This window comes from Pagrus pagrus, assembly GCF_965226575.1.
Source record: "Pagrus pagrus genome assembly, contig: HAP1_SCAFFOLD_72, whole genome shotgun sequence".
Lineage (NCBI taxonomy): Eukaryota > Metazoa > Chordata > Actinopteri > Spariformes > Sparidae > Pagrus > Pagrus pagrus.
The window spans coordinates 87,355-113,906 of record NW_028175391.1 but is presented as its reverse complement, the minus strand read 5'-3'; the positions used below and the strand labels follow the sequence as shown (position 1 = coordinate 113,906).

The 26,552-nt window shown below is 43.3% G+C and overlaps 1 long non-coding RNA gene across 1 annotated transcript; it reads left to right on the top strand.

Moving 5' to 3' along the window:
• The first annotated feature begins 3,238 nt into the window (after positions 1 to 3,238).
• On the top strand, positions 3,239 to 10,067 carry LOC311253926. The gene is made up of 5 exons (XR_014622058.1): positions 3,239 to 3,311; positions 4,345 to 4,417; positions 5,281 to 5,483; positions 6,498 to 8,222; positions 9,766 to 10,067. It is a non-coding gene; the product is annotated as an uncharacterized lncRNA (long non-coding RNA).
• Positions 10,068 to 26,552: the final 16,485 nt, after the last annotated feature.

The following is a 26,552-nucleotide window of genomic DNA, read 5'->3' as shown; positions in this document are numbered from 1 at the left end:
ATAGGAATATGGACGTCAAGTGACGTTAATATTTTGTTGTTTTTATATTGTGGTGTTAGGCAACCAAAACCCAACGTGGGTCAGACGTCTTGTACTAACACAACTTTGACGTTGAATAATGACCTTTTTGATGACTAAATTCTAACTTCTGGACAACATCTATCAAGAACGTTAGTTTGACATAAGATATAGTCGTCTAATGACGTCGAAATTTGGTCGGTTTAAAGTTTGGGTGTTACATAACTGATTTTCAACGTCGGACCAATGTCTGGTGCCAACGTCATTTTGACATATGATTCTGACATTTATGGTGACCCAAAACCAATGTCCTTTTAACGTCTACTTTCAACATCTTTTGACATAGGAATATTGATGTCAAGTGACGTTAATATTTTGTTGTTTTTATGTTGTGGTGTTAGGCAACCAAAACCCAACGTGTGTCAGACGTCTTGTACTAACACAACTTTGACGTTGAATAATGACCTTTTTGATGACTAAATTCTAACTTCTGGACAACATCTATCAAGAACGTTAGTTTGACATAAGATATAGTCGTCTAATGACGTCGAAATTTGGTCGGTTTAAAGTTTGGGTGTTACATAACTGATTTTCAACGTCGGACCAATGTCTGGTGCCAACGTCATTTTGACATATGATTCTGACATTTATGCTGACCAAAAACCAACATCCATTTAACGTCTACTTTCAACATCTTTTGACATAGGAATATTGATGTGAAGTGATGTTAATATTTTGTTGTTTTTATGTTGTTGTGTTAGGCAACCAAAACCCAACGTGTGTCAGACGTCTTGTATTAACACAACTTTGACATTGAATAATGACCTTTTTGATGACTAAATTCTAACGTCTGGGCAACATCTATCAAGAACGTTAGTTTGACATAAGATATAGTCGTCTAATGACATTGAAATTTGGTTGGTTTAAAGTTTGAGTGTTACTAAACTGATATCCAACGTCGGAACAATGTCTAGTGCCAACGTCATTTTGACATATGATTCTGATCTTTATGGTGACCAAAAACCAATGTCCATTTAACGTCTACTTTCAACATCTTTTGACATAGGAATATGGACGTCAAGTGACGTTAATATTTTGTTGTTTTTATATTGTGGTGTTAGGCAACCAAAACCCAACGTGTGTCAGACGTCTTGTACTAACACAACTTTGACGTTGAATAATGACCTTTTTGATGACTAAATTCTAACGTCTGGACAACATCTATCAAGAACGTTAGTTTGACATAAGATATAGACATCTAATGACGTTGAAGTTTTGTTGGTTTTAAGTTTGGGTGGTACATAACTAATATCTAACGTCTGATGCCAATGTCATTTTGACATATGATTCTGATATTTATGGTGACCAAAACCCAACGTCTTTTCAACGGCATAATTTAAACGTTTACAGAACGTGATATTCTGACATCCTTTGACATAAAAATGTTGTCGCTTTTAAGTTGTGGTGATAAGTAAATAAAATCCAATGTCTTGCAAACATCTAAAACTAACATCAGTGTGGCATAGAAAACTTCAACTTTAACGTCATAATGACAACATCGAAACAATGTAATATTCTAACATTGTTTGTTTGACGATATTTTGTTGGTTTTAAGTTAGGGTTAAGTAGCTAACTAATATATAACGTCATAATAATGTCTGATGCCAATTTTGACATAATAACATTTATGGTGACCTTTTTGTAATGTCTGTTAAACGTTTAATATTAACAAGCTTATAATTCTGACATTGAGATTTTGTTGGTTTTAAGTTGTGGTGATAAGTAGGCCTAATTAAAATCGAACCTCATCCACACGTCTTTCACTCTGATATAGAATGATGACCGAAACGTTAAAAGTCATAATGTTAATCGTTAATTGTTGGATGTTGATGTTTTAGATGTATCGTGCTAACATAATATCGACGTACAATAATATAATTTTATGTTGACCAAAGAAAGTCAGTGTCAGTAGCGGATCAGCGTCAGTAGTGGATCTGACCATGCATGTCTGGGGATGTGTTTTATGAGCTAAATATTTTCAAAACCCTTGATGTGAAAATGTATCTGGGATGATACATTTTAACATCAAGCAAGAGAATCTCTTTAAAGTGTATCTCCATCTACAATTTACACTGTCGGCCTGTTTTGCTTGACACAAACTGTGAACTACATTTCCTGTTCATAACTGACCTATAACCAGTGTTACCAGAATGAGTTTAGAAAAAGAATTTTTCAGTCACATTCAAAATAAAATTATCCAACTAAAATACAGTCTGATAGCTCTGCTGTGTTTTGGTGATCACTATGTGTGGTATTGGGCCTATGCATTGCATCTTTACAAGCACCTTCAGTTCAAACTGCATATCACCATTCACAGAGCCCTGCATGAGGAGATGAGCTTGTAAAACTGTATGGACTGTCATGGAGATATTGTGGATCTCACTTCAACCCTGGTGCAGCTGTTATGGGATAGGGTTAAATGGGACTGTTTTATTTTAAAAAATAAAAAAATAATCTAGCTACCGCCAGGCCAAGCTCAGGCTCCAGCAGCAGCCAGCTACCAGCTACACCTCAAGCTTCAGCAGCAGCAGCTACTGTACCAATAGGCTAAACTCAGGCTTCAGCAGCAGCAGCTACCGCTAGGCTAAACTAGGCTTGAGCATTAGTACCACCAGGCCAAGTTGGCTCCAGCAGCAGCCAGCTTCCATCAGGCCAGGCCAAGGCTGCAGTGCTAGTACAGGAATTCGGGATGCCTCGGGCATGAACTCTTTGTGTTGATTGATGATTACAGTCACATGATTCTAAACACATCACTGTTTGATCCATTTGATTTGAATCACAAATAGTGCTGTCATGATTCAAATTTTGATTCTGATGTTCTTTGCATCAAACTGTCGCAATGCTATAGTAGGTATTTTTTGTTTTCTAGTACAGCTGTAACCATTATTGAATTACAATATTATTTTCTGTTTATGTATTTTTCATCACAGTAATTTCCATGACATTCACAAAATATTGCTCTAGGCCACCATGAACTGTGGGACATATTATCATTATTATTATTATTATTATTATTATTATTATTTATTCATCAACTTTCACCAAAAAACCCATTCAAATGTAACAGACAAAACCACAAAAACATAAAAAAAAACAAGATTGAGTCGGCAACCAAGGGAACGCCCACAAAAACGTCACTTCCGGCGTAAGCGACGTGGGGGGGGGGGTCATAAAGCGCGGAGACGGCAAGACAACATCAGAGGAGACTGCCTGCCATCGGGTAATTACCACAGGTAAGTGTCTTCTAAATGTTGAGCATGTATGCGTGGGTGAATGTAATGACAGTTTGCTGTTTTTGTCAATTCATCATGCAAGTGCGGGAACAAAGTCTGGAGGTTTGTTCATTGTCGTTTGTAAACTAAAACATTCAAACTGAGCCCCTTCTCTCGGGCTCAACTGCAGCCTCCTGCCAGCAGCAGTTCTCAGGAGTGAAAAAGAAAAAATACAGCACAAGTGAGGCTCTGTAGCCGCGGACCGATACCCGGCCGCCACCAAGAACAGAAGCCTCGAAGAGTAACGTTAGGGTAGTTAGCGTCGAGTGAGCTGGTTTTAGCGGTGGCGGCTAGCATCCGCCGCTAGCATTAGCTTCCCAGCTCACAACAGCCATCTTACGTTACTCGTTACCACCGGGCTACCGTTGCTCGTGACGGACGGCGCGTCGTTAGACCTGGGCCCGGATGTTTTGGGAATAGCCCCGGATCTCTGTGCCTTTTTAAAAAAAAAGAAAAAATCAAATGTAATCGCCTAATGATGAAAATAGCCCCAGAGGTTTTTATGTGGTTGCATTATTCAGGGATGGAAATTAGCACCCGCCACCCCCCAAATACGGCTGAATTTGTGTGCTGGCTGGTGAATTGAATCAGTTTACCAGCCACTGTGGCGAGTTCAGTCCAGTCAGGTCTGATCCAATTATTCTTAATGATCGATCTTGGTGAAGGCATAACAGTGCGCTTTCCACAACCCTGGAGTTAGATCCGGTCAAATTATGTTTCTGATTGGACCAAAGTGTCAGTTCAGAAGGGCCGGAATTAAACATTACTAGAACGGCCGTAAGCGGTCATTTAGACCGCTAGATTTAAACTCTATAATCTCGCATGTAAATACCCAACCGCGTGATGATTGAATTCATTGTGTCACTGTTTTTTTTACACTGTTTAATATTTTCCTGAAATTGAAATTCATTGAAGTGAATGACAGATTAAACAGTAATGAAAATAATTGCAGCTCCTAACAACAGAATCATTTTGTTTTTGTTTCTTGAATTAGGTGATCTTGACGGTGCAAGTAAGTGACAGTGAGCCGGAAGTTGAAGATGGCGAAGGTTCCAACTTAAGTGAAGGTTGGTTGTATTTGTTTTGTCCTCTTCTGTAATGAGTACTTGTGATGAGGTCAGAGGATATGAAAACATTTGCACAAATGTGACAAATAACATGTCTTTTAGAGATGCAGTGATACATAGTTTAAGTGAGGAAACAATATCGAGGGAACAATGTACAGTTTAAAACTGGGCTGTTAAACTGCCCGTGTGGGTATTGAAAGCTTCAGTAGGTAGCAAGTATTCAGTCATGTTTGCTGGAACTGTCACTTTATTCTGATAGTTGGACATTAAAAGAATAGTTCACTCTAGAACGAAATTCAGTCATTATCGACTCACCCTCATGCTGATGAGAACTCCGGTGTAGTTTCTTATTCCTCAAAGTGCAGCTGGAGACCCGCGGGGGTACCCTCCGACGGAATAATCCATATAACGAGTGTCAATTGTGGCCGAGAGGAAAAGGTCCATAAAACTACACAAAAATTTTTGTAATATTCCTCCATACTGCTTGTCCGCTGCAATCCAAGTGTCCTGAAGTAGCCACATCCAGAGTTTACTCGAAACGACCTCATTCAGTACATTTTTCTAGCCTAAACAGTCACTATGCTATATCTGCCTGGAGGCATGCTCCGCATTCACGCGAGTCTCCCTCACAGCGTTTGCACTACGGAAGCCGTGCCGGACAAGATGAACAAGACTCGCGATAGATACACACCGGTATTTACTTCCTGCTTTGAGCGCCCGAGCGACACACGAACACAAGAGGGATCTGCCTGCACTAGTGATTTTAAACTTTGACACTCACAGCAGGATGTAATATTGCGTGTAATATATTGTTCATCTTCATTGTCTTTGCTTAAAAAAAAAAAGATCTTTTTTTTTTACAGAGCTAGAGCTTCCTGCTCCTCCAAGGAAGCTGCAACGTGTTCAAGAGAGGGAGTCTTAGGCGTACTTGTCATCGTTGTCAACACCATCAAGTCAATCTATCTCTCCAATCCTAGAAGTCACTCCAGTCTCAAGGAAAAGGATCTTTCCAGAGGATTGCAATCCCCGCCCTCTTCCACACCTCAGGCTACCAGGCCAAAAAAAGGTTCTTCAGGACTTAATTCACTTACATAAATATTCTGCCCTAACAGGATAGGGACCCATACACAGTGGTATGCTACTATACTAATGTTATAGATTCACAATTAAAAGTAGTGTACCTATTTTAAACTCCGAAAAAGAAACGCTCAGTTGAATGGTTGTGAGGATTAAAATAGATGTCACCAAGTTGGCTATGCTGCTGCACAAAACTTTGTTGGCTATAACTGGTCCGGTATTGGCCCAATTGTCAAAATATTTACATCAGTACAAATCTACAAAACATACAATGGCAGACAGCGACCATTGCACTTAACTGGTGGAAGAACTAGCTAAAAAAAATTAAAAACTGATTCATGGGAGTGTGATGGGAGAGGAATGAAAATCCACTCCCGTCTCTCCCTGTAGTTTGCGGGACTATATTTTTGTAATGTTGCAGAATTACACTGCAGGTTGTTGCTACAGGAAAGGAGCTGATGGACCAGATTCGGTGGATATATTGAAGTTTTACTTAAAGGAGCCGTATGTAAGACTGTGGCCAAAACTGTTTTTGCCCCTCGCCCCCAGACGCAAGGTTGCCAGACAGCGACATGCTAACCTCTGCTCTGCACACTCACACAGTCGGTCTTAAAGTAATAATAATAATAATACATTTTATTTATGGCGCCTTTCAGGGCACTCAAGGTCGCCTTACACAACATATAAACAGTCATTTAAAAAAGCAAAGGACACATATAAGTGCAATAAAAACAAAATAAAATCAGAAAACTGCAAGGTGGAAGACAACTTAAAGTGAGTATGAGAGTTTGAAGAGGTAGGGGGGGGGCAGAGCGGCTGAAGGCTCTGGACCCCATGGTGGACAGACGGGCAGAGGGCACAGTGAGGCTGATGGAGGAGGCTGATCTGAGTGCCCGGGAGGGAATGTTGATGTGGAGGAGGTCAGAGAGGTATGGGGGGGCAAGGTTGTGGATGGCCTTAAAAGTGTGAAGCAGGATTTTAAAGTCTATGCGAAATTTGACAGGAAGCCAGTGGAGTTGTTGAAGAACGGGCGTGATATGATTGATGGAAGGAGTTCTGGAGACAATACGAGCAGCTGAATTCTGGACCAGTTGGAGCTTACGGATGGACTTGTGGGGGAGACCAAAGAGGAGGGAGTTACAGTAGTCTAAGATAAGTATAAGTAAGATAATCATGTCTCTCTAAAACATGTTAGACTGCATTAGTTACTACCTGCAGTCAGAGGGATGAAGCAGCAGTAGGCTACATCTACATCTGTGATCTGCAGGTTATTGTTTCACATCACCACTTGGACACTACGCCCCGTATGTGTGTCTGTATAATCAAACGGTGTCTTTATTTTTGCCAAGCTTCTCAAGTTTTACTCTTTCAAATAATCAACCATCTACAGAACTTTTCAGTACGCTATTTTTCTACTTCTTCTCATCATTATTATTATTATTATTATTATTATTATTATTATTATTATTTAAAGTGAGCCTCTTATCGTTGAACAGAAAAATACATCATACAAGCAGCAACTTTTGCAGCCTTGTCAGTCTGCATTGAGCTACAATCCGGCAACATTCATGACTCTGTACAGTCAAACTAACCAAAAACTTCTTATTGATCATCATTATAAAGTTTCAGGGCGTTCCTGTAACCATGGTAACTCACGGTGCCAGAGAAGAGGGAGAGACGCTGAATGAAGCCGTTTACACAGATACACTGCAGACAAAGTCCAGACTATAGTTGTTATTTCACACATGTAGCACACAACAGGAGACTCTCCGTGTCAGATGAGTTCTCACGTGCTGACTAAACTCGGTTGATAACGTAGCAGCGCGACAAGTCCTTGCTAGCTAAGCAGCTAAACTTTAGCGCCGCTCCGTGTTGAGATCCCGCCCTGTGTGGGTCACTGCACTGTCATTGGTCAGGCGCACACACGCTGTTAACGATACCATTGGCTGTAGAGTGTGACAATCTGTCAATAATCATCAGCCAACAGTTCTCCTACGATCTACGTTGATCTCACAAGTCGCCTCTATGAAGTTTGAATGAAGGAAATCCGTCGTAGCGACGGAGAACTTTAATCCATGCCAGAGACAGGCGACCTGACCGGGCTGGACTCGTCTCATGAACCGTTACACACGTTCACCATCACTTTATTAACAATCAGCTCCATTTCACCTCATTTCCTCCCTCTTTTCCAACTTTAACTTTGTACTTCTTTCGCTTTGGCTTCACAACAGAAGGTGGCCTGTCAGACGGCAGAGAGACAAGCTGCTTATTTCTACCGTGTGATATCAAGGAAAATGAGCATAATAACCGATAATGGAACTCGATCTTAAATCGCAATCTCAATTGAAAATAAATAAATAATTTTATCTCCCAGCTGTAGCTGCAGCTCAGTGGTCCCAGTCAAATGCGAATATTCTCGCTGTTTATAGATCAGTATTTCAAATTAATATGATTAGTCTCTGGTGACATTGAGTGATTTTATGATAACTTGCTGTACATTTCTTATACAGCTCCTTTAACTGCAAAAGTAATTTACCTTGGAAATTATTTGTCTTAAGTTTAGTCTGAAAAATGGCTTAACTATTACATTTTCTTTGATTCTTGTAGCTTCCCAGAAAACTCGGCCCACTGTAGAAGACCAGAGGGGTCAATCTTCTGTCTCTCTCAAGAGGACCATCAACCACTCCAGTACAGAAAAAAAACTCCCCGTACCCAATGCCAGAAGCAAGTAAGTATATAGTATAAAACATATAGAGGAACTGCTTATTGATGTGTTAAAAGGAAAAAAAGGCAAAAGTAGTTATTTTGCAATATCAGATCTTTGAAATTAAATTGTACGTTAAAGACTGAGGAAGCCAAAAATAAATATGTTCTAAGTTTAAAAATACCACAGGAAAACATCATTAACCACAATGTCAAATTTGAAGGACTAAAAAATTATGCATCAAAGTTGTCAATAAATGAGCAGCATTCTCTGCCTCAGGACGCTGGGGGTATGTCCGCAGCAGGCAAAGAAACCACGCCCCCCAAAAACCAACATGCACTATGTTGATGTCCTTTACAAGTAGGCTAACCGCAACGTTTCACCATTATGTAATTTGTTCAAGTTCAAGGTTGGCAGGTCTGTGCTGGTCTCATTGATGAAATGTAAGAATTGTGGCAGTCGCATTAGTTTGTTTGAATTAAAAGTGAAGTTTCATGTGTGTATTGGACAGAAGAGCAGCGCTGCCTGGGGGCTCTGTAGTCTACCTACATAAATCACCACATTTACATCAATAAATGTTTTACAATGAACCGATCCATCTGCATTCAATTTTATTAAGTTAACATGGTTTTGAATACAGGATTTGTGGCAAAAGTTTGTCATGTCTGCTTATGTGAAAGCCAACGGAGACTACTGATGACCTATGTGATTGTTGAAGGGGTGTCCCAATTTGTAGGGGTTGACTTTCAACCCCTACCCCTTGTAGCTCTGTTTCAAGGGGCAAGGGTTAAAGGATAACTACCGTTTTTTACAACCTGGACCTTATTTCTAGCAAAATATATGGTCATTTACTCACCCAGATAACTTTGGTGTCATTTGGCGTTGTTCAGACGAAATTAGATCCAGTGTAGCGCCGGTATATCCATATAATGCGAGTGACGGCGTACCGAAGTGCAGCCTCTATGAGCATTATCTTCCACGAAACTAGTTCATTTCACCAATATTTTGTTACGATACGCTAGTGCTATTCCCCTCTGAGTCCGGGCTCGTCTATTGTCAACATCCGGGGTCTGTAGGTTGACCTACTACCTCTGACCTGGAAGATGTCGTCTCTGAGCTGCGCGCGCACCCAAGACAGCCCGGCTTGTTTACCTGTAGCTGCTACTGCTAGTTTGACCCCGGATGTTGATGACGGACGATCCCGGACTCAGGGGGGAATGGCGCTAGCGTATCATGACAAAATATTAGTGAAATGAACTAGTTTCGTGGCAGATAATGCGTTATATAAAGGCTGTGTGTCGGTGCCCTGTCTTTCGCATTATATGGATATATCGGCGCTACGCTGGATCTAATTTCGTCTGAACGACTTCAAATGACACCAAAGTTATCTGGGTGAGTAAATGACCATATATTTTGCTAGAAATAAGGTCCAGGTTGTAAAAAACGGTAGTTATCCTTTTAAGGGCTAGGGGTAGGGGCAGGGATGAAAATAAGAATTGGAATTCAGCCTTACTCTTACTGTTGCCTTACTTGTCCTGTACTCTGAAGTTTCAAATATTTCTTACAGAGTGTCCTGAAGACTCCAAGAAGGGAGGAGGAAACGGAGGCGAAGATTTCCGAGGCTGTTGCCTTCTGCCTTAAATATGCCCCAGACAGGGTGGGCGGAGGTGGCAGGAAAAGCCAGATGCAGCAGTGACTGTTATTCTACTTCCACCTCTGTGCACTGTCCTGTTGTTGTTGTTGTTGTTGTTGTTGTTGTTTTTAAATGTTGAAACTGGTTTTCCCTAAATGTTAAATGTGTTAAAATTTTGTTTAAATGTTAAAATTTTAAACATTCTTAAATGTTTTATTAAAAAGCCTTTTTGTGAACCAGTTTGTTATTTACCCATACAGCTAAACAGTGTCTTAAATGAATACTTACCAACAAAAGTTCAAACATCAAACTCCAATATTGGTTTGACATCAAAATATAATGTATGTTGGAGTTTTGTCGAAAAAAGGGATGACGTCAAATCCCAATGTCGTTTAGACTTAAAATTCACATGTTGGGTGGATGTTATATTGTAATTGAAAAGAGTTGACGTCTAAACCCAATATTGATTTGATATCAAAATCCAGCGATGGATAGATGTTATATTTTAGTTGAAAATGAAAATCTGGTCGACGTCAAAACCCAACGTTGATTAGATATCCAAGTCCAACGTTGGATAGATGTTATATTTTAGTTGAAAATGAAAATCTGGTCGACGTCAAAACCCAACGTTGATTAGATATCCAAGTCCAACGTTGGATAGAGGTTATATTTTAGTTGAAAATGAAAATCTGGTCGACGTCAAAACCCAACGTTGATTAGATATCCAAGTCCAGCGATGGATAGATGTTATATTTTTGTTGAAAATGCAAGTCAGGTAGGCGTCTAGATCCAACATTGATTTGATATCAAAATCCAATGTTGGATAGAGGTTATATTTTAGTTGAAAATGAAAATCTGGTCGACGTCAAAACCCAACGTTGATTAGATATCCAAGTCCAACGTTGGATAGAGGTTATATTTTAGTTGAAAATGAAAATCTGGTCGACGTCAAAACCCAACGTTGATTAGATATCCAAGTCCAACGTTGGATAGATGTTATATTTTAGTTGAAAATGAAAATCTGGTCGACGTCAAAACCCAACGTTGATTAGATATCCAAGTCCAACGTTGGATAGATGTTATATTTTAGTTGAAAATGAAAATCTGGTCGACGTCAAAACCCAACGTTGATTAGATATCCAAGTCCAACGTTGGATAGATGTTATATTTTAGTTGAAAATGAAAATCTGGTCGACGTCAAAACCCAACGTTGATTAGATATCCAAGTCCAACGTTGGATAGATGTTATATTTTAGTTGAAAATGAAAATCGGGTTAACGTCTAAAGCCAACGTTGATTTGATATCCAAGTCCAACGTTGGATAGATGTTATATTTTAGTTGAAAATGAAAATCGGGTTTACGTCTAAAGCCAACGTTGATTTGATATCCAAGTCCAACGTTGGATAGATGTTATATTTTAGTTGAAAATGAAAATCGGGTTTACGTCTAAACCCAACGATGATTTGATATCCAAGTCCAACGTTGGATAGATGTTATATTTTAGTTGAAAATGAAAATCGGGTTAACGTCTAAACCCAACGATGATTAGATATCCAAGTCCAACGTTGGATAGATGTTATATTTTAGTTGAAAATGAAAATCGGGGTTACGTCTAAACCCGACGTTGATTTAATATAAAAATGTAACATCTGCCCAACGTTGGATTTTGATATCAGATCAACGTTAAGTTTAGACGTTAACCCGATTTTCATTCTCAACTAAATACCAACGTCTATTCAACGTAAGAGGGCAACGTCTATATGACGTCTAGCTGACGTCTGGTGCCAGCTGGGCAGGCCTCATGAAAGATTGTCCCTCTGACTAAAATATTCACCAAAAATACAAATTTCACCCGAATCCAACGGGGACTGCTGTGTCTCGTTCAGCCGCTACAGGAGCACGTTTGGGGGAAATTTCCAGTCAATCGGTCCAAAGACCGGGAAGCTATTGAAAAAATCGGCCGAGGTTTTGATGAAAAATGGCCGCTTTTCCATTAAAATATTCATGTAAAATACAAATTCCACCAGAATCCAACCAAAACTGGCCAGCCTCATTCCACCGGTGAGGAGGACATGCGTGATCAATTTCGAGTCAATCGGTCAAAAGACGGCCGTGGTCCGAAACCCCAGCCCCTTAACCCTAACCCTAGCCCTAACAGCAGCCTTAAGCCAGCCTCATTTAAAATGGCCCCTTTCACTAAAATATTCACCAAAAATACAAATTCCACCCGAATCCAACGGGGACTGCTGTGTCTCGTTCAGCCAGTATAGGAGCACGTCTGGGAGAAGTTTCGAGTCAATCGGTCCAAAGACCTGGAAGCTATTGAAATAAATGGGCGGGGTATTTTTTCGTGAAAAATGGCCTTTTCTTTAAAATATTCATGTAAAATACAAATTCCACCGGAATCCAACCAAAACTGGCGACCCTGCTTACACCAGTGAGGAGGACATGCCTGATCGATTTCGAGTCAATCGGTCCAGCCAATCACTAACCCTAACCCTAACCCTAACCCTAGCCTCAGCCTTAAGCCAGGCCTCATGAAAGATTGTCCCTCTGACTAAAATATTCACCAAAAATACAAATTTCACCCGAATCCAACGGGGACTGCTGTGTCTCGTTCAGCCGCTACAGGAGCACGTTTGGGGGAAATTTCCAGTCAATCGGTCCAAAGACCGGGAAGCTATTGAAAAAATCGGCCGAGGTTTTGATGAAAAATGATCGCTTTTCCATTAAAATATTCATGTAAAATACAAATTCCACCAGAATCCAACCAAAACTGGCCAGCCTCATTCCACCGGTGAGGAGGACATGCGTGATCAATTTCGAGTCAATCGGTCAAAAGACGGCCGTGGTCCGAGACCCCAGCCCCTTAACCCTAACCCTAGCCCTAACAGCAGCCTTAAGCCAGCCTCATTTAAAATGGCCCCTTTCACTAAAATATTCACCAAAAATACAAATTCCACCCGAATCCAACGGGGACTGCTGTGTCTCGTTCAGCCAGTATAGGAGCACGTCTGGGAGAAGTTTCGAGTCAATCGGTCCAAAGACCTGGAAGCTATTGAAATAAATGGGCGGGGTATTTTTTCGTGAAAAATGGCCTTTTCTTTAAAATATTCATGTAAAATACAAATTCCACCGGAATCCAACCAAAACTGGCGACCCTGCTTACACCAGTGAGGAGGACATGCCTGATCGATTTCGAGTCAATCGGTCCAGCCAATCACTAACCCTAACCCTAACCCTAACCCTAGCCTCAGCCTTAAGCCAGGCCTCATGAAAGATTGTCCCTCTGACTAAAATATTCACCAAAAATACAAATTTCACCCGAATCCAACGGGGACTGCTGTGTCTCGTTCAGCCGCTACAGGAGCACGTTTGGGGGAAATTTCCAGTCAATCGGTCCAAAGACCGGGAAGCTATTGAAAAAATCGGCCGAGGTTTTGATGAAAAATGATCGCTTTTCCATTAAAATATTCATGTAAAATACAAATTCCACCAGAATCCAACCAAAACTGGCCAGCCTCATTCCACCGGTGAGGAGGACATGCGTGATCAATTTCGAGTCAATCGGTCAAAAGACGGCCGTGGTCCGAGACCCCAGCCCCTTAACCCTAACCCTAGCCCTAACAGCAGCCTTAAGCCAGCCTCATTTAAAATGGCCCCTTTCACTAAAATATTCACCAAAAATACAAATTCCACCCGAATCCAACGGGGACTGCTGTGTCTCGTTCAGCCAGTATAGGAGCACGTCTGGGAGAAGTTTCGAGTCAATCGGTCCAAAGACCTGGAAGCTATTGAAATAAATGGGCGGGGTATTTTTTCGTGAAAAATGGCCTTTTCTTTAAAATATTCATGTAAAATACAAATTCCACCGGAATCCAACCAAAACTGGCGACCCTGCTTACACCAGTGAGGAGGACATGCCTGATCGATTTCGAGTCAATCGGTCCAGCCAATCACTAACCCTAACCCTAACCCTAACCCTAGCCTCAGCCTTAAGCCAGGCCTCATGAAAGATTGTCCCTCTGACTAAAATATTCACCAAAAATACAAATTTCACCCGAATCCAACGGGGACTGCTGTGTCTCGTTCAGCCGCTACAGGAGCACGTTTGGGGGAAATTTCCAGTCAATCGGTCCAAAGACCGGGAAGCTATTGAAAAAATCGGCCGAGGTTTTGATGAAAAATGATCGCTTTTCCATTAAAATATTCATGTAAAATACAAATTCCACCAGAATCCAACCAAAACTGGCCAGCCTCATTCCACCGGTGAGGAGGACATGCGTGATCAATTTCGAGTCAATCGGTCAAAAGACGGCCGTGGTCCGAAACCCCAGCCCCTTAACCCTAACCCTAGCCCTAACAGCAGCCTTAAGCCAGCCTCATTTAAAATGGCCCCTTTCACTAAAATATTCACCAAAAATACAAATTCCACCCGAATCCAACGGGGACTGCTGTGTCTCGTTCAGCCAGTATAGGAGCACGTCTGGGAGAAGTTTCGAGTCAATCGGTCCAAAGACCTGGAAGCTATTGAAATAAATGGGCGGGGTATTTTTTCGTGAAAAATGGCCTTTTCTTTAAAATATTCATGTAAAATACAAATTCCACCGGAATCCAACCAAAACTGGCGACCCTGCTTACACCAGTGAGGAGGACATGCCTGATCGATTTCGAGTCAATCGGTCCAGCCAATCACTAACCCTAACCCTAACCCTAACCCTAGCCTCAGCCTTAAGCCAGGCCTCATGAAAGATTGTCCCTCTGACTAAAATATTCACCAAAAATACAAATTTCACCCGAATCCAACGGGGACTGCTGTGTCTCGTTCAGCCGCTACAGGAGCACGTTTGGGGGAAATTTCCAGTCAATCGGTCCAAAGACCGGGAAGCTATTGAAAAAATCGGCCGAGGTTTTGATGAAAAATGACCGCTTTTCCATTAAAATATTCATGTAAAATACAAATTCCACCAGAATCCAACCAAAACTGGCCAGCCTCATTCCACCGGTGAGGAGGACATGCGTGATCAATTTCGAGTCAATCGGTCAAAAGACGGCCGTGGTCCGAAACCCCAGCCCCTTAACCCTAACCCTAGCCCTAACAGCAGCCTTAAGCCAGCCTCATTTAAAATGGCCCCTTTCACTAAAATATTCACCAAAAATACAAATTCCACCCGAATCCAACGGGGACTGCTGTGTCTCGTTCAGCCAGTATAGGAGCACGTCTGGGAGAAGTTTCGAGTCAATCGGTCCAAAGACCTGGAAGCTATTGAAATAAATGGGCGGGGTATTTTTTCGTGAAAAATGGCCTTTTCTTTAAAATATTCATGTAAAATACAAATTCCACCGGAATCCAACCAAAACTGGCGACCCTGCTTACACCAGTGAGGAGGACATGCCTGATCGATTTCGAGTCAATCGGTCCAGCCAATCACTAACCCTAACCCTAACCCTAACCCTAGCCTCAGCCTTAAGCCAGGCCTCATGAAAGATTGTCCCTCTGACTAAAATATTCACCAAAAATACAAATTTCACCCGAATCCAACGGGGACTGCTGTGTCTCGTTCAGCCGCTACAGGAGCACGTTTGGGGGAAATTTCCAGTCAATCGGTCCAAAGACCGGGAAGCTATTGAAAAAATCGGCCGAGGTTTTGATGAAAAATGGCCGCTTTTCCATTAAAATATTCATGTAAAATACAAATTCCACCAGAATCCAACCAAAACTGGCCAGCCTCATTCCACCGGTGAGGAGGACATGCGTGATCAATTTCGAGTCAATCGGTCAAAAGACGGCCGTGGTCCGAAACCCCAGCCCCTTAACCCTAACCCTAGCCCTAACAGCAGCCTTAAGCCAGCCTCATTTAAAATGGCCCCTTTCACTAAAATATTCACCAAAAATACAAATTCCACCCGAATCCAACGGGGACTGCTGTGTCTCGTTCAGCCAGTATAGGAGCACGTCTGGGAGAAGTTTCGAGTCAATCGGTCCAAAGACCTGGAAGCTATTGAAATAAATGGGCGGGGTATTTTTTCGTGAAAAATGGCCTTTTCTTTAAAATATTCATGTAAAATACAAATTCCACCGGAATCCAACCAAAACTGGCGACCCTGCTTACACCAGTGAGGAGGACATGCCTGATCGATTTCGAGTCAATCGGTCCAGCCAATCACTAACCCTAACCCTAACCCTAACCCTAGCCTCAGCCTTAAGCCAGGCCTCATGAAAGATTGTCCCTCTGACTAAAATATTCACCAAAAATACAAATTTCACCCGAATCCAACGGGGACTGCTGTGTCTCGTTCAGCCGCTACAGGAGCACGTTTGGGGGAAATTTCCAGTCAATCGGTCCAAAGACCGGGAAGCTATTGAAAAAATCGGCCGAGGTTTTGATGAAAAATGATCGCTTTTCCATTAAAATATTCATGTAAAATACAAATTCCACCAGAATCCAACCAAAACTGGCCAGCCTCATTCCACCGGTGAGGAGGACATGCGTGATCAATTTCGAGTCAATCGGTCAAAAGACGGCCGTGGTCCGAGACCCCAGCCCCTTAACCCTAACCCTAGCCCTAACAGCAGCCTTAAGCCAGCCTCATTTAAAATGGCCCCTTTCACTAAAATATTCACCAAAAATACAAATTCCACCCGAATCCAACGGGGACTGCTGTGTCTCGTTCAGCCAGTATAGGAGCACGTCTGGGAGAAGTTTCGAGTCAATCGGTCCAAAGACCTGGAAGCTATTGAAATAAATGGGCGGGGTATTTTTTCGTGAAAAATGGCCTTTTCTTTAAAATATTCATGTAAAATACAAATTCCACCGGAATCCAACCAAAACTGGCGACCCTGCTTACACCAGTGAGGAGGACATGCCTGATCGATTTCGAGTCAATCGGTCCAGCCAATCACTAACCCTAACCCTAACCCTAACCCTAGCCTCAGCCTTAAGCCAGGCCTCATGAAAGATTGTCCCTCTGACTAAAATATTCACCAAAAATACAAATTTCACCCGAATCCAACGGGGACTGCTGTGTCTCGTTCAGCCGCTACAGGAGCACGTTTGGGGGAAATTTCCAGTCAATCGGTCCAAAGACCGGGAAGCTATTGAAAAAATCGGCCGAGGTTTTGATGAAAAATGATCGCTTTTCCATTAAAATATTCATGTAAAATACAAATTCCACCAGAATCCAACCAAAACTGGCCAGCCTCATTCCACCGGTGAGGAGGACATGCGTGATCAATTTCGAGTCAATCGGTCAAAAGACGGCCGTGGTCCGAGACCCCAGCCCCTTAACCCTAACCCTAGCCCTAACAGCAGCCTTAAGCCAGCCTCATTTAAAATGGCCCCTTTCACTAAAATATTCACCAAAAATACAAATTCCACCCGAATCCAACGGGGACTGCTGTGTCTCGTTCAGCCAGTATAGGAGCACGTCTGGGAGAAGTTTCGAGTCAATCGGTCCAAAGACCTGGAAGCTATTGAAATAAATGGGCGGGGTATTTTTTCGTGAAAAATGGCCTTTTCTTTAAAATATTCATGTAAAATACAAATTCCACCGGAATCCAACCAAAACTGGCGACCCTGCTTACACCAGTGAGGAGGACATGCCTGATCGATTTCGAGTCAATCGGTCCAGCCAATCACTAACCCTAACCCTAACCCTAACCCTAGCCTCAGCCTTAAGCCAGGCCTCATGAAAGATTGTCCCTCTGACTAAAATATTCACCAAAAATACAAATTTCACCCGAATCCAACGGGGACTGCTGTGTCTCGTTCAGCCGCTACAGGAGCACGTTTGGGGGAAATTTCCAGTCAATCGGTCCAAAGACCGGGAAGCTATTGAAAAAATCGGCCGAGGTTTTGATGAAAAATGATCGCTTTTCCATTAAAATATTCATGTAAAATACAAATTCCACCAGAATCCAACCAAAACTGGCCAGCCTCATTCCACCGGTGAGGAGGACATGCGTGATCAATTTCGAGTCAATCGGTCAAAAGACGGCCGTGGTCCGAAACCCCAGCCCCTTAACCCTAACCCTAGCCCTAACAGCAGCCTTAAGCCAGCCTCATTTAAAATGGCCCCTTTCACTAAAATATTCACCAAAAATACAAATTCCACCCGAATCCAACGGGGACTGCTGTGTCTCGTTCAGCCAGTATAGGAGCACGTCTGGGAGAAGTTTCGAGTCAATCGGTCCAAAGACCTGGAAGCTATTGAAATAAATGGGCGGGGTATTTTTTCGTGAAAAATGGCCTTTTCTTTAAAATATTCATGTAAAATACAAATTCCACCGGAATCCAACCAAAACTGGCGACCCTGCTTACACCAGTGAGGAGGACATGCCTGATCGATTTCGAGTCAATCGGTCCAGCCAATCACTAACCCTAACCCTAACCCTAACCCTAGCCTCAGCCTTAAGCCAGGCCTCATGAAAGATTGTCCCTCTGACTAAAATATTCACCAAAAATACAAATTTCACCCGAATCCAACGGGGACTGCTGTGTCTCGTTCAGCCGCTACAGGAGCACGTTTGGGGGAAATTTCCAGTCAATCGGTCCAAAGACCGGGAAGCTATTGAAAAAATCGGCCGAGGTTTTGATGAAAAATGACCGCTTTTCCATTAAAATATTCATGTAAAATACAAATTCCACCAGAATCCAACCAAAACTGGCCAGCCTCATTCCACCGGTGAGGAGGACATGCGTGATCAATTTCGAGTCAATCGGTCAAAAGACGGCCGTGGTCCGAAACCCCAGCCCCTTAACCCTAACCCTAGCCCTAACAGCAGCCTTAAGCCAGCCTCATTTAAAATGGCCCCTTTCACTAAAATATTCACCAAAAATACAAATTCCACCCGAATCCAACGGGGACTGCTGTGTCTCGTTCAGCCAGTATAGGAGCACGTCTGGGAGAAGTTTCGAGTCAATCGGTCCAAAGACCTGGAAGCTATTGAAATAAATGGGCGGGGTATTTTTTCGTGAAAAATGGCCTTTTCTTTAAAATATTCATGTAAAATACAAATTCCACCGGAATCCAACCAAAACTGGCGACCCTGCTTACACCAGTGAGGAGGACATGCCTGATCGATTTCGAGTCAATCGGTCCAGCCAATCACTAACCCTAACCCTAACCCTAACCCTAGCCTCAGCCTTAAGCCAGGCCTCATGAAAGATTGTCCCTCTGACTAAAATATTCACCAAAAATACAAATTTCACCCGAATCCAACGGGGACTGCTGTGTCTCGTTCAGCCGCTACAGGAGCACGTTTGGGGGAAATTTCCAGTCAATCGGTCCAAAGACCGGGAAGCTATTGAAAAAATCGGCCGAGGTTTTGATGAAAAATGGCCGCTTTTCCATTAAAATATTCATGTAAAATACAAATTCCACCAGAATCCAACCAAAACTGGCCAGCCTCATTCCACCGGTGAGGAGGACATGCGTGATCAATTTCGAGTCAATCGGTCAAAAGACGGCCGTGGTCCGAAACCCCAGCCCCTTAACCCTAACCCTAGCCCTAACAGCAGCCTTAAGCCAGCCTCATTTAAAATGGCCCCTTTCACTAAAATATTCACCAAAAATACAAATTCCACCCGAATCCAACGGGGACTGCTGTGTCTCGTTCAGCCAGTATAGGAGCACGTCTGGGAGAAGTTTCGAGTCAATCGGTCCAAAGACCTGGAAGCTATTGAAATAAATGGGCGGGGTATTTTTTCGTGAAAAATGGCCTTTTCTTTAAAATATTCATGTAAAATACAAATTCCACCGGAATCCAACCAAAACTGGCGACCCTGCTTACACCAGTGAGGAGGACATGCCTGATCGATTTCGAGTCAATCGGTCCAGCCAATCACTAACCCTAACCCTAACCCTAACCCTAGCCTCAGCCTTAAGCCAGGCCTCATGAAAGATTGTCCCTCTGACTAAAATATTCACCAAAAATACAAATTTCACCCGAATCCAACGGGGACTGCTGTGTCTCGTTCAGCCGCTACAGGAGCACGTTTGGGGGAAATTTCCAGTCAATCGGTCCAAAGACCGGGAAGCTATTGAAAAAATCGGCCGAGGTTTTGATGAAAAATGGCCGCTTTTCCATTAAAATATTCATGTAAAATACAAATTCCACCAGAATCCAACCAAAACTGGCCAGCCTCATTCCACCGGTGAGGAGGACATGCGTGATCAATTTCGAGTCAATCGGTCAAAAGACGGCCGTGGTCCGAAACCCCAGCCCCTTAACCCTAACCCTAGCCCTAACAGCAGCCTTAAGCCAGCCTCATTTAAAATGGCCCCTTTCACTAAAATATTCACCAAAAATACAAATTCCACCCGAATCCAACGGGGACTGCTGTGTCTCGTTCAGCCAGTATAGGAGCACGTCTGGGAGAAGTTTCGAGTCAATCGGTCCAAAGACCTGGAAGCTATTGAAATAAATGGGCGGGGTATTTTTTCGTGAAAAATGGCCTTTTCTTTAAAATATTCATGTAAAATACAAATTCCACCGGAATCCAACCAAAACTGGCGACCCTGCTTACACCAGTGAGGAGGACATGCCTGATCGATTTCGAGTCAATCGGTCCAGCCAATCACTAACCCTAACCCTAACCCTAACCCTAGCCTCAGCCTTAAGCCAGGCCTCATGAAAGATTGTCCCTCTGACTAAAATATTCACCAAAAATACAAATTTCACCCGAATCCAACGGGGACTGCTGTGTCTCGTTCAGCCGCTACAGGAGCACGTTTGGGGGAAATTTCCAGTCAATCGGTCCAAAGACCGGGAAGCTATTGAAAAAATCGGCCGAGGTTTTGATGAAAAATGACCGCTTTTCCATTAAAATATTCATGTAAAATACAAATTCCACCAGAATCCAACCAAAACTGGCCAGCCTCATTCCACCGGTGAGGAGGACATGCGTGATCAATTTCGAGTCAATCGGTCAAAAGACGGCCGTGGTCCGAGACCCCAGCCCCTTAACCCTAACCCTAGCCCTAACAGCAGCCTTAAGCCAGCCTCATTTAAAATGGCCCCTTTCACTAAAATATTCACCAAAAATACAAATTCCACCCGAATCCAACGGGGACTGCTGTGTCTCGTTCAGCCAGTATAGGAGCACGTCTGGGAGAAGTTTCGAGTCAATCGGTCCAAAGACCTGGAAGCTATTGAAATAAATGGGCGGGGTATTTTTTCGTGAAAAATGGCCTTTTCTTTAAAATATTCATGTAAAATACAAATTCCACCGGAATCCAACCAAAACTGGCGATCCTGCTTACACCAGTGAGGAGGACATGCCTGATCGATTTCGAGTCAATCGGTCCAGCCAATCACTAACCCTAACCCTAACCCTAACCCTAGCCTCAGCCTTAAGCCAGGCCTCATGAAAGATTGTCCCTCTGACTAAAATATTCACCAAAAATACAAATTTCACCCGAATCCAACGGGGACTGCTGTGTCTCGTTCAGCCGCTACAGGAGCACGTTTGGGGGAAATTTCCAGTCAATCGGTCCAAAGACCGGGAAGCTATTGAAAAAATCGGCCGAGGTTTTGATGAAAAATGGCCGCTTTTCCATTAAAATATTCATGTAAAATACAAATTCCACCAGAATCCAACCAAAACTGGCCAGCCTCATTCCACCGGTGAGGAGGACATGCGTGATCAATTTCGAGTCAATCGGTCAAAAGACGGCCGTGGTCCGAAACCCCAGCCCCTTAACCCTAACCCTAGCCCTAACAGCAGCCTTAAGCCAGCCTCATTTAAAATGGCCCCTTTCACTAAAATATTCACCAAAAATACAAATTCCACCCGAATCCAACGGGGACTGCTGTGTCTCGTTCAGCCAGTATAGGAGCACGTCTGGGAGAAGTTTCGAGTCAATCGGTCCAAAGACCTGGAAGCTATTGAAATAAATGGGCGGGGTATTTTTTCGTGAAAAATGGCCTTTTCTTTAAAATATTCATGTAAAATACAAATTCCACCGGAATCCAACCAAAACTGGCGACCCTGCTTACACCAGTGAGGAGGACATGCCTGATCGATTTCGAGTCAATCGGTCCAGCCAATCACTAACCCTAACCCTAACCCTAACCCTAGCCTCAGCCTTAAGCCAGGCCTCATGAAAGATTGTCCCTCTGACTAAAATATTCACCAAAAATACAAATTTCACCCGAATCCAACGGGGACTGCTGTGTCTCGTTCAGCCGCTACAGGAGCACGTTTGGGGGAAATTTCCAGTCAATCGGTCCAAAGACCGGGAAGCTATTGAAAAAATCGGCCGAGGTTTTGATGAAAAATGATCGCTTTTCCATTAAAATATTCATGTAAAATACAAATTCCACCAGAATCCAACCAAAACTGGCCAGCCTCATTCCACCGGTGAGGAGGACATGCGTGATCAATTTCGAGTCAATCGGTCAAAAGACGGCCGTGGTCCGAGACCCCAGCCCCTTAACCCTAACCCTAGCCCTAACAGCAGCCTTAAGCCAGCCTCATTTAAAATGGCCCCTTTCACTAAAATATTCACCAAAAATACAAATTCCACCCGAATCCAACGGGGACTGCTGTGTCTCGTTCAGCCAGTATAGGAGCACGTCTGGGAGAAGTTTCGAGTCAATCGGTCCAAAGACCTGGAAGCTATTGAAATAAATGGGCGGGGTATTTTTTCGTGAAAAATGGCCTTTTCTTTAAAATATTCATGTAAAATACAAATTCCACCGGAATCCAACCAAAACTGGCGACCCTGCTTACACCAGTGAGGAGGACATGCCTGATCGATTTCGAGTCAATCGGTCCAGCCAATCACTAACCCTAACCCTAACCCTAACCCTAGCCTCAGCCTTAAGCCAGGCCTCATGAAAGATTGTCCCTCTGACTAAAATATTCACCAAAAATACAAATTTCACCCGAATCCAACGGGGACTGCTGTGTCTCGTTCAGCCGCTACAGGAGCACGTTTGGGGGAAATTTCCAGTCAATCGGTCCAAAGACCGGGAAGCTATTGAAAAAATCGGCCGAGGTTTTGATGAAAAATGGCCGCTTTTCCTTTAAAATATTCATGTAAAATACAAATTCCACCAGAATCCAACCAAAACTGGCCAGCCTCATTCCACCGGTGAGGAGGACATGCGTGATCAATTTCGAGTCAATCGGTCAAAAGACGGCCGTGGTCCGAAACCCCAGCCCCTTATCCCTAACCCTAGCCCTAACAGCAGCCTTAAGCCAGCCTCATTTAAAATGGCCCCTTTCACTAAAATATTCACCAAAAATACAAATTCCACCCGAATCCAACGGGGACTGCTGTGTCTCGTTCAGCCAGTATAGGAGCACGTCTGGGAGAAGTTTCGAGTCAATCGGTCCAAAGACCTGGAAGCTATTGAAATAAATGGGCGGGGTATTTTTTCGTGAAAAATGGCCTTTTCTTTAAAATATTCATGTAAAATACAAATTCCACCGGAATCCAACCAAAACTGGCGACCCTGCTTACACCAGTGAGGAGGACATGCCTGATCGATTTCGAGTCAATCGGTCCAGCCAATCACTAACCCTAACCCTAACCCTAACCCTAGCCTCAGCCTTAAGCCAGGCCTCATGAAAGATTGTCCCTCTGACTAAAATATTCACCAAAAATACAAATTTCACCCGAATCCAACGGGGACTGCTGTGTCTCGTTCAGCCGCTACAGGAGCACGTTTGGGGGAAATTTCCAGTCAATCGGTCCAAAGACCTGGAAGCTATTGAAAAAATCGGCCGAGGTTTTGATGAAAAATGGCCGCTTTTCCTTTAAAATATTCATGTAAAATACAAATTCCACCAGAATCCAACCAAAACTGGCCAGCCTCATTCCACCGGTGAGGAGGACATGCGTGATCAATTTCGAGTCAATCGGTCAAAAGACGGCCGTGGTCCGAAACCCCAGCCCCTTATCCCTAACCCTAGCCCTAACAGCAGCCTTAAGCCAGCCTCATTTAAAATGGCCCCTTTCACTAAAATATTCACCAAAAATACAAATTCCACCCGAATCCAACGGGGACTGCTGTGTCTCGTTCAGCCAGTATAGGAGCACGTCTGGGAGAAGTTTCGAGTCAATCGGTCCAAAGACCTGGAAGCTATTGAAATAAATGGGCGGGGTATTTTTTCGTGAAAAATGGCCTTTTCTTTAAAATATTCATGTAAAATACAAATTCCACCGGAATCCAACCAAAACTGGCGACCCTGCTTACACCAGTGAGGAGGACATGCCTGATCGATTTCGAGTCAATCGGTCCAGCCAATCACTAACCCTAACCCTAACCCTAACCCTAGCCTCAGCCTTAAGCCAGGCCTCATGAAAGATTGTCCCTCTGACTAAAATATTCACCAAAAATACAAATTTCACCCGAATCCAACGGGGACTGCTGTGTCTCGTTCAGCCGCTACAGGAGCACGTTTGGGGGAAATTTCCAGTCAATCGGTCCAAAGACCGGGAAGCTATTGAAAAAATCGGCCGAGGTTTTGATGAAAAATGGCCGCTTTTCCTTTAAAATATTCATGTAAAATACAAATTCCACCAGAATCCAACCAAAACTGGCCAGCCTCATTCCACCGGTGAGGAGGACATGCGTGATCAATTTCGAGTCAATCGGTCAAAAGACGGCCGTGGTCCGAAACCCCAGCCCCTTATCCCTAACCCTAGCCCTAACAGCAGCCTTAAGCCAGCCTCATTTAAAATGGCCCCTTTCACTAAAATATTCACCAAAAATACAAATTCCACCCGAATCCAACGGGGACTGCTGTGTCTCGTTCAGCCAGTATAGGAGCACGTCTGGGAGAAGTTTCGAGTCAATCGGTCCAAAGACCTGGAAGCTATTGAAATAAATGGGCGGGGTATTTTTTCGTGAAAAATGGCCTTTTCTTTAAAATATTCATGTAAAATACAAATTCCACCGGAATCCAACCAAAACTGGCGACCCTGCTTACACCAGTGAGGAGGACATGCCTGATCGATTTCGAGTCAATCGGTCCAGCCAATCACTAACCCTAACCCTAACCCTAACCCTAGCCTCAGCCTTAAGCCAGGCCTCATGAAAGATTGTCCCTCTGACTAAAATATTCACCAAAAATACAAATTTCACCCGAATCCAACGGGGACTGCTGTGTCTCGTTCAGCCGCTACAGGAGCACGTTTGGGGGAAATTTCCAGTCAATCGGTCCAAAGACCTGGAAGCTATTGAAAAAATCGGCCGAGGTTTTGATGAAAAATGGCCGCTTTTCCTTTAAAATATTCATGTAAAATACAAATTCCACCAGAATCCAACCAAAACTGGCCAGCCTCATTCCACCGGTGAGGAGGACATGCGTGATCAATTTCGAGTCAATCGGTCAAAAGACGGCCGTGGTCCGAAACCCCAGCCCCTTAACCCTAACCCTAGCCCTAACAGCAGCCTTAAGCCAGCCTCATTTAAAATGGCCCCTTTCACTAAAATATTCACCAAAAATACAAATTCCACCCGAATCCAACGGGGACTGCTGTGTCTCGTTCAGCCAGTATAGGAGCACGTCTGGGAGAAGTTTCGAGTCAATCGGTCCAAAGACCTGGAAGCTATTGAAATAAATGGGCGGGGTATTTTTTCGTGAAAAATGGCCTTTTCTTTAAAATATTCATGTAAAATACAAATTCCACCGGAATCCAACCAAAACTGGCGACCCTGCTTACACCAGTGAGGAGGACATGCCTGATCGATTTCGAGTCAATCGGTCCAGCCAATCACTAACCCTAACCCTAACCCTAACCCTAGCCTCAGCCTTAAGCCAGGCCTCATGAAAGATTGTCCCTCTGACTAAAATATTCACCAAAAATACAAATTTCACCCGAATCCAACGGGGACTGCTGTGTCTCGTTCAGCCGCTACAGGAGCACGTTTGGGGGAAATTTCCAGTCAATCGGTCCAAAGACCGGGAAGCTATTGAAAAAATCGGCCGAGGTTTTGATGAAAAATGGCCGCTTTTCCTTTAAAATATTCATGTAAAATACAAATTCCACCAGAATCCAACCAAAACTGGCCAGCCTCATTCCACCGGTGAGGAGGACATGCGTGATCAATTTCGAGTCAATCGGTCAAAAGACGGCCGTGGTCCGAAACCCCAGCCCCTTATCCCTAACCCTAGCCCTAACAGCAGCCTTAAGCCAGCCTCATTTAAAATGGCCCCTTTCACTAAAATATTCACCAAAAATACAAATTCCACCCGAATCCAACGGGGACTGCTGTGTCTCGTTCAGCCAGTATAGGAGCACGTCTGGGAGAAGTTTCGAGTCAATCGGTCCAAAGACCTGGAAGCTATTGAAATAAATGGGCGGGGTATTTTTTCGTGAAAAATGGCCTTTTCTTTAAAATATTCATGTAAAATACAAATTCCACCGGAATCCAACCAAAACTGGCGACCCTGCTTACACCAGTGAGGAGGACATGCCTGATCGATTTCGAGTCAATCGGTCCAGCCAATCACTAACCCTAACCCTAACCCTAACCCTAGCCTCAGCCTTAAGCCAGGCCTCATGAAAGATTGTCCCTCTGACTAAAATATTCACCAAAAATACAAATTTCACCCGAATCCAACGGGGACTGCTGTGTCTCGTTCAGCCGCTACAGGAGCACGTTTGGGGGAAATTTCCAGTCAATCGGTCCAAAGACCTGGAAGCTATTGAAAAAATCGGCCGAGGTTTTGATGAAAAATGGCCGCTTTTCCTTTAAAAT